General features: G+C 35.0%; 1 long non-coding RNA gene across 1 annotated transcript; it reads left to right on the top strand.

Moving 5' to 3' along the window:
- Nucleotides 1–306: 306 nt before the first annotated feature.
- LOC111924066 (uncharacterized) lies at nt 307–4,801 on the top strand. The gene is made up of 3 exons (XR_002861436.2): nt 307–559; nt 2,960–3,074; nt 3,174–4,801. It is a non-coding gene; the product is annotated as an uncharacterized LOC111924066 (long non-coding RNA).
- Nucleotides 4,802–6,304: the final 1,503 nt, after the last annotated feature.

The following is a 6,304-nucleotide window of genomic DNA, read 5'->3' on the forward strand; positions in this document are numbered from 1 at the left end:
ATACCTTTCCACTTCAGCAGGGATTTGATGCAAAATCCAACAAACATATCTTTAATTGTTAGTATTTAAAAGATTTTCGTCACTGATAATCATTCACTGAGGACAAAATTCTTCACTAACTTCGCTTGTTATTTCTGTTAATCCAAATTGGGTTTCAAGGCTGTCACTGCATAAATTCTCAGTCCCAAGGGCTGGGAAAATAGTCTAATTCTGTTTTCATTTAACCTTGCAAAAAAGTACATTTTGTGATACCATTCCAACATTTAGCAATCATTCTCCTTGTACTGAGAGTTCCTGCAGGCTGTCACATTGCAGGAAACAGCACAAGAAACACAAACCACCTCAGATAAAATTATTCAGGCTAGTTATTAATTGTCAGTAGTGTGACCTGGCTCACTTTGTGGCTCACAAAAGCTGTCCTTCCCTATGGTTTTTGCATACTTGTAGAGGGATAAGTGCTTGCCTTTGCTTCTGCCTTTACCTTTGCAAACATCAGGAAAATTCTTCAGCCTGCTACTTTGCTTCCTTCCATAGAAGCACAAATACTGTACTGATTCAGGTAAGGTGGTGTTTTGTCAGGATCAGTGTTATAAGGAGGAGGAAATGATAATAATGAATGGTAAAAATAGCTGATGCTGTAAGGTGATGTCAAATTTATTGCAAGGATGAACAAATATATGACTAAAGAGGTGAAGTTACACCTTGAGCAGAAAGAATAGATGCAGGATTTTAGAGGATCTCACCCTCTCCCCACAAAACTTTTCAGCTGAGCTTTGCAATCAGATTTGGGAAAATAAAATTATGCTTTTCCCATTTTTTTTTTCCTTTCTTCTATAATATCTTTCTACAGAAAAGTCTAAAGTTTAATTAAGAATTTGCAGCCCAAGTCTTTTATAAATCTACTGGTAGAATTATAAAATGGCATATTATGGGGATTTTGGTGGTGGTAGCTTATGAGGATTTTGTTTTTCTATAGTCTGTGTTAAAACATGTCATAGTACAATGCAAAGTTAATTGAAAATAAATTATTTAGCACACAACTCCATAGGTTTGAATTCCAACATGGCAAAAGGTTGATTTCTTTTCTTTCAGCTTGTTCTTTCTGGCAATTGTCACTAAAAGATAATGCATTTAAACATTTGCATGAGGTTACTATTCAAAATTTTTAAACAAATTGTCAGTAGAAAAAATATCTGGCATCTCTGATCGGCCAAAATTTTATTCACCTCATATCACAACCACTATTACAGTTCATTCTGTTCTATCCTAAAATAATATTTTTTCTCATATACAATCTTTCCTTAGGACACAGCATTGTTTGAAAAGGGTTACCCAGATTATGTAGAGACTTTGACATGTCTGAATAAATCTAAAATTGTCAGGAGGGCTAAGCTAAATAGTACATGTGTGTGAGTACTGAAAATGCTTTACTTGATACACTGAGGTTTCTGAAACACTGCACAGGTTTCCACATGGCCAGGGGATGCCTCCCACATTGTCTTTATCCCTGATGGACAAATTGTAACAGTGTTCCTTTTCCCTCCGTCCATCTTCTGAAAACCCAAAGGCATCACCCAAAGTCACAGTCAGAGGACTGGCAGAAAATTTCATCAGCTGGAACTTCCTTGCAAACCAAGGTTTTCTCAGACTTAAGAAAAACCAAAATTTGAAAGGGGGAAATGTCTGCATCCCAAACTTTCCTAAAAATTAGGTAACTTCTCAGATATCTTTGGTAAAATAGAAAACTCCTTTAGAAACTATAGAATAAATTAGCTGATAATAATAACAGACAATAAGATTTCTAAATAGAATAAGCATTTTAATTTAGAATGAGTGTTCTCGCAGTGATAAAGTTTATTATGGTTATCTTTAAAACTTAGTACATGCATGCATGTCTTAATAAAGTACACTTAAAGCCACCTCTTCTCATAGCTGTCAGTTGCTATATTTAGTGCTATTTTCTGGTTAAAAAAGCCCAGAAATTCCAAACAACACAAATTAATCTATATTTCCTTATCTTACTCAACAGATCCCTTGCTAGTTACATTTCCACTGACTGGCCCTTCCTTTTGTAATTTTTGATTTGAGCTTGGGGACTATGGAAGGTGTGCTTGAATGTGGATAAAATTGTGTAATGAACCTTCTTCACTGTATCTGTCTTTACTAAGTATTTTAGCTTTAATTTATTGGGGTTTTTTTAATTTTTTGTTGTGTTGTTGTTTTGTTGGTGGTGGTGTTGTTTTGCTTTTTATTTCTGATAATATATATTCAATGTGATTTTATAAAAATGTTAGCTTTATATATATACAAAACTCTCTTTTGGGAAGTAGTCCAATGATCACAGTGCTTAAAATCTGATACACTCGTGTCAAAGTACTTTTAGTAAATATATTACTTGAACTTCAGTTTTCCTTCTGAAGGTCTAAAGCTCCACGACTGTGAGGGTGACATTCTTGGAAAAGCCTGTAATTTCCCTTGGCACCAGGCTTCATTTGTTCAAAATATTCCATTCGGTGATGCCTTCCTCTCACCATCAGGACTCTGATGTCTTCTGACAGTAGTGATAGTGGCAGAATAAATTCTGGGGTTCTCTCTTTGATTTATTGCTTCAATGTAATATTTTTCCTTTAACATTCATAGTTGTCCTTAGCAGAAAATCCTTACATTCAGCTCTGTGTATTCTTCTTTATAGTCAAGCAAACAGCTTAAGATGAAATAAGGATGGGATCCTAGCTTCTCCCTGTCCTATAATAATTTGCAGTTTCAGTTTATCTTCACATATGTTGTTTTGATCTCTCTGCATTTTTTACCTCTCAGTTGAAACAAAAAGACTGTGTCTGAAATTCACCTTTTCTTAAAGGATTCATGCACCTTTTGCCAAGTAAATGACCTGAGATGTTAAACATTTTTCTATGTAAAATATTTTTTCTGTGTATCTTCATAAACCCGTTCTCTGCAGGTCATGGGTATTTTTGAAGACACTGCATACCATGAAAAAGACATGGACAAGAACTTTGAGGTGAAAGAGGAGGAAGCAAAGGAAACACTGGAGGATGGGAGGTATCAAGGATGAAGTAAGGACATGCAAAGACTGACTTGGACAAATTGCAGTTCAGAGTGGGACTGCAAAAACATCTAACCATCACTTCTTGTCTTTCTTTTTTCCCAAGCAGCCTACAGCTACAGGTCCTTCAGGCTTTCAAAACTGGCCCTGCTGATGAAAAACAGCAACTATCATCAATCATGCTGATTCAAAGTCAAGTACAGTGAAGTAGGAGCCTTCCCAAAAATCTTATGGCTACTGCATCAAAAGCTACAATGAACATGTGCATGGACATGTGCAATCCATCATTTAAAATAGCTGGGGTACCTCTGGTATGGGTGGCTAAATAAAACAAGCATCTTCGATATATAAACTGAATGTACCCAAGTGGGTGTGTTTATTTTTAAAGGAAAACTATGACTATTCCCATTAGTACCTTTGAGAACATTTTGATAATACTGTACCTAGCTTGTGATTGTATTTTTTTCAGGTAAAAAAATATCCTAGAGGTCGCTGAGAATCTAGCAATTAAATGTTCAACCTGATTTCTATTCATACTGAAAGTGAAAAATTTATCATGGTAGCACATTAGCTCCAGCTGTAGAACCTAATTTCCCTGAATGCCTAGAGAAATTTTAATGACAGTTTCAAGAGAAGTGATATCTGTTAGAGTTGTCAGTTATATAACCTTTTAATGCATTTTTTTGAGGTTTAAATGTTTGCAGTGGGAGAATTTTGACTTTATAATCTACTTATTTATTTTTCACTATACCTGATAGTTAAGAAGACTGATATACAACTGTATCATATGGGTTGCCTGTTGATTTTATGGAAGAGTAGTCTAAATGTAATAAAGGAATTTGAATAATAATCCAGAACATTCAACCATGAGAAAGTTAAAGTCTACAGAACACACTAAGCGGATGCTCTCCCAAGGGAGTTGCTTCCCTGGTTTTTGGTACTGCTCTCCAATACAAAGCTGAAACCAGTCCTTCATACCCAATAGAGAAAATTCAGGATCTGGACATGAAGCAAAGCTAACAAAGATGTGAAAATGAGTAGTGCTGTTTAAAATAAATATTTTAGGTCATAGCTTCTAGCAGACAGTTATGTGCTATTTTGTAGTCAGCTTATTATTCTTTTATTTGAGCAAAAACTCATTGCAGTGAAATAAGAAATTATATGAAGAATGAAAAATACACTCAAAAAGGTAAAGATGAAAACTAGGAAAATTAACATAGTGTAACATTAACCTGTATAGCAGCCAGACAATAGGGGTAAATCATCTCAGTATATGGAGTCAAATAAGGAATATTTGTTTCAGATCCCTTTGCCATTTAAACATTCAGTGTTTTTACTGAAAATGTTGCTAGGCAGAAATACTGTGCTTTGTTCTATGGGAAATTAAACCTTTGTTGGATGCAGTTTTCTTGTATAAGAAAGCGAAAAATGAAAATACAGGGATAAGTATGCATCTCTACATATAAAACAAGCAGGAGGGGAAGGTTTGAATGCCACTCAGTACAAAATTACTTTATGACACTTATGATGTGCAGTTCATATCATCCCAAACTCCTAAAAATGGAAAGAAGTTATTTTCCTTTTCCTTCTTCCTCTATACTCTATTTTTGTAATCCTGTTTCCATTAGATATCAAACCTTTTTTTTGGTTGTTGCTTTTGTGTTCAACCATTTTGTCAAAGCAGCTGGAGGAGACAAAGTGGCTGCTTACAGTCCTAGAAATAAATCTTTAAACCTCTTTTAAGGGTGAATTATGTGTATACTTGTGGGCTGGAAGGTGTCAGAGCTAGGAGTGAAAACAGGGATGTAGGGAGTCATACATATTCACATGCACTTTTATTATCTCCCTGTCTTCACTCTGCTGACATGCACGTTGTCCTGATGTCTTTGGGCCATGAAAATGACAAGCCTGAAAAAAGTCACTTTTTGTCTTTATCTGACACATGTATTTTGCTATGGTGGACAATTCTCTTTCCTTGCAGGCAGAACCACAAGGCCAAGACATTCTAGAAAATGAGAACAAAACATGAACTAATATGATGTGCTCTGGTGTAGCCTGTGGCCTTGAGCTCAGAGAAATATTTCTTTTGCACACCATGGGGTCCTTCTGCTGGGGTACAAAGCAGTCATGATGTGTTACCACAAAGAAAATCACATTCTTTAAGAACTCTTTTTAAATTTAAAATATTTAAAAGAAATATTTAAAATTAAAATTTTAAAGTTTCAGAATTAAAAATGGCTGAAAAAGAATTTTGAAGAAAATTTCTGTTGGAGGAACTAGTGAAGAGACTTTTTCCCACCTTGAGGTTTGCCACCTTCAAATCAAATACCTGGGCTCCTTGGACTCAAACCCTTTTATGGCTTGACTTCTTACACCCTTTTTTTTGACTGTTCTCCTAAAAACAATATAACAAGGAAATCTATGATATCTCTTTCTTACAAAGTCATGATTTAATAGGGAAATAAATGTTCAGGGACCTGTACTGTGCCGTACTACCTACTGAAATAAAAGTTGGTATTTTCTTATACAAATCACTTCAGAAATACATGAGTTTCAGTACTCCAAGCCTTTTGACAAAATTGAGGTAAAATTAACCACCTAAATTACTATGTATCTAATCCCATATATCAAAACACTACTAGGACAGACATGGTTAAATCTTATGCCTCTGAGCAACAGAATATTTTCACTCCGTGGCACGCCATGTAAATAACTTGTACCATATGTTTATATTTTTATACCATTAATGTTTATACTTATGCAATCCACAGGTAAAACATTGAGTGTGGCGAGTTTTCAGATACTCATGGGGTGAGATCCCTACCTCCATGAAGGAGCTATATCATCATACTCCATATTTAATTAATGCCATATCCTACACTAACTTCATTAAGAAAAGGGGAAAATTAGAGAAGTGTTTAGTATCTTCATTAGATATGACCTATTTGATAGAGAAATATTGAATTTAGAATACATAGACATAATAAGTAAAATATTATTAATACATCTCCTGCTCAGATTAAGTGGAAAAGCTGTTCACTTCTCAAGTAGGAAATTAGCCACTAGCACCTGGTCAATCTCACCACCTGCTGCTGAAAGGGTGGTTTCTGGGTTTTACTTTGACAGTCATTGGATGAATCCCATAATATATAATCCACAACATGAGGAGGAATGGGCTTCTTTGGTAAGAAGACACCTTGCACAAAAAAAATACTTCAAAGAAAATTTTAATATTAATAG

Source organism: Cyanistes caeruleus, chromosome 1 (assembly GCF_971803275.1).
Source record: "Cyanistes caeruleus chromosome 1, bCyaCae1.hap1.1, whole genome shotgun sequence".
Classification (NCBI taxonomy): Eukaryota; Metazoa; Chordata; class Aves; order Passeriformes; family Paridae; genus Cyanistes; species Cyanistes caeruleus.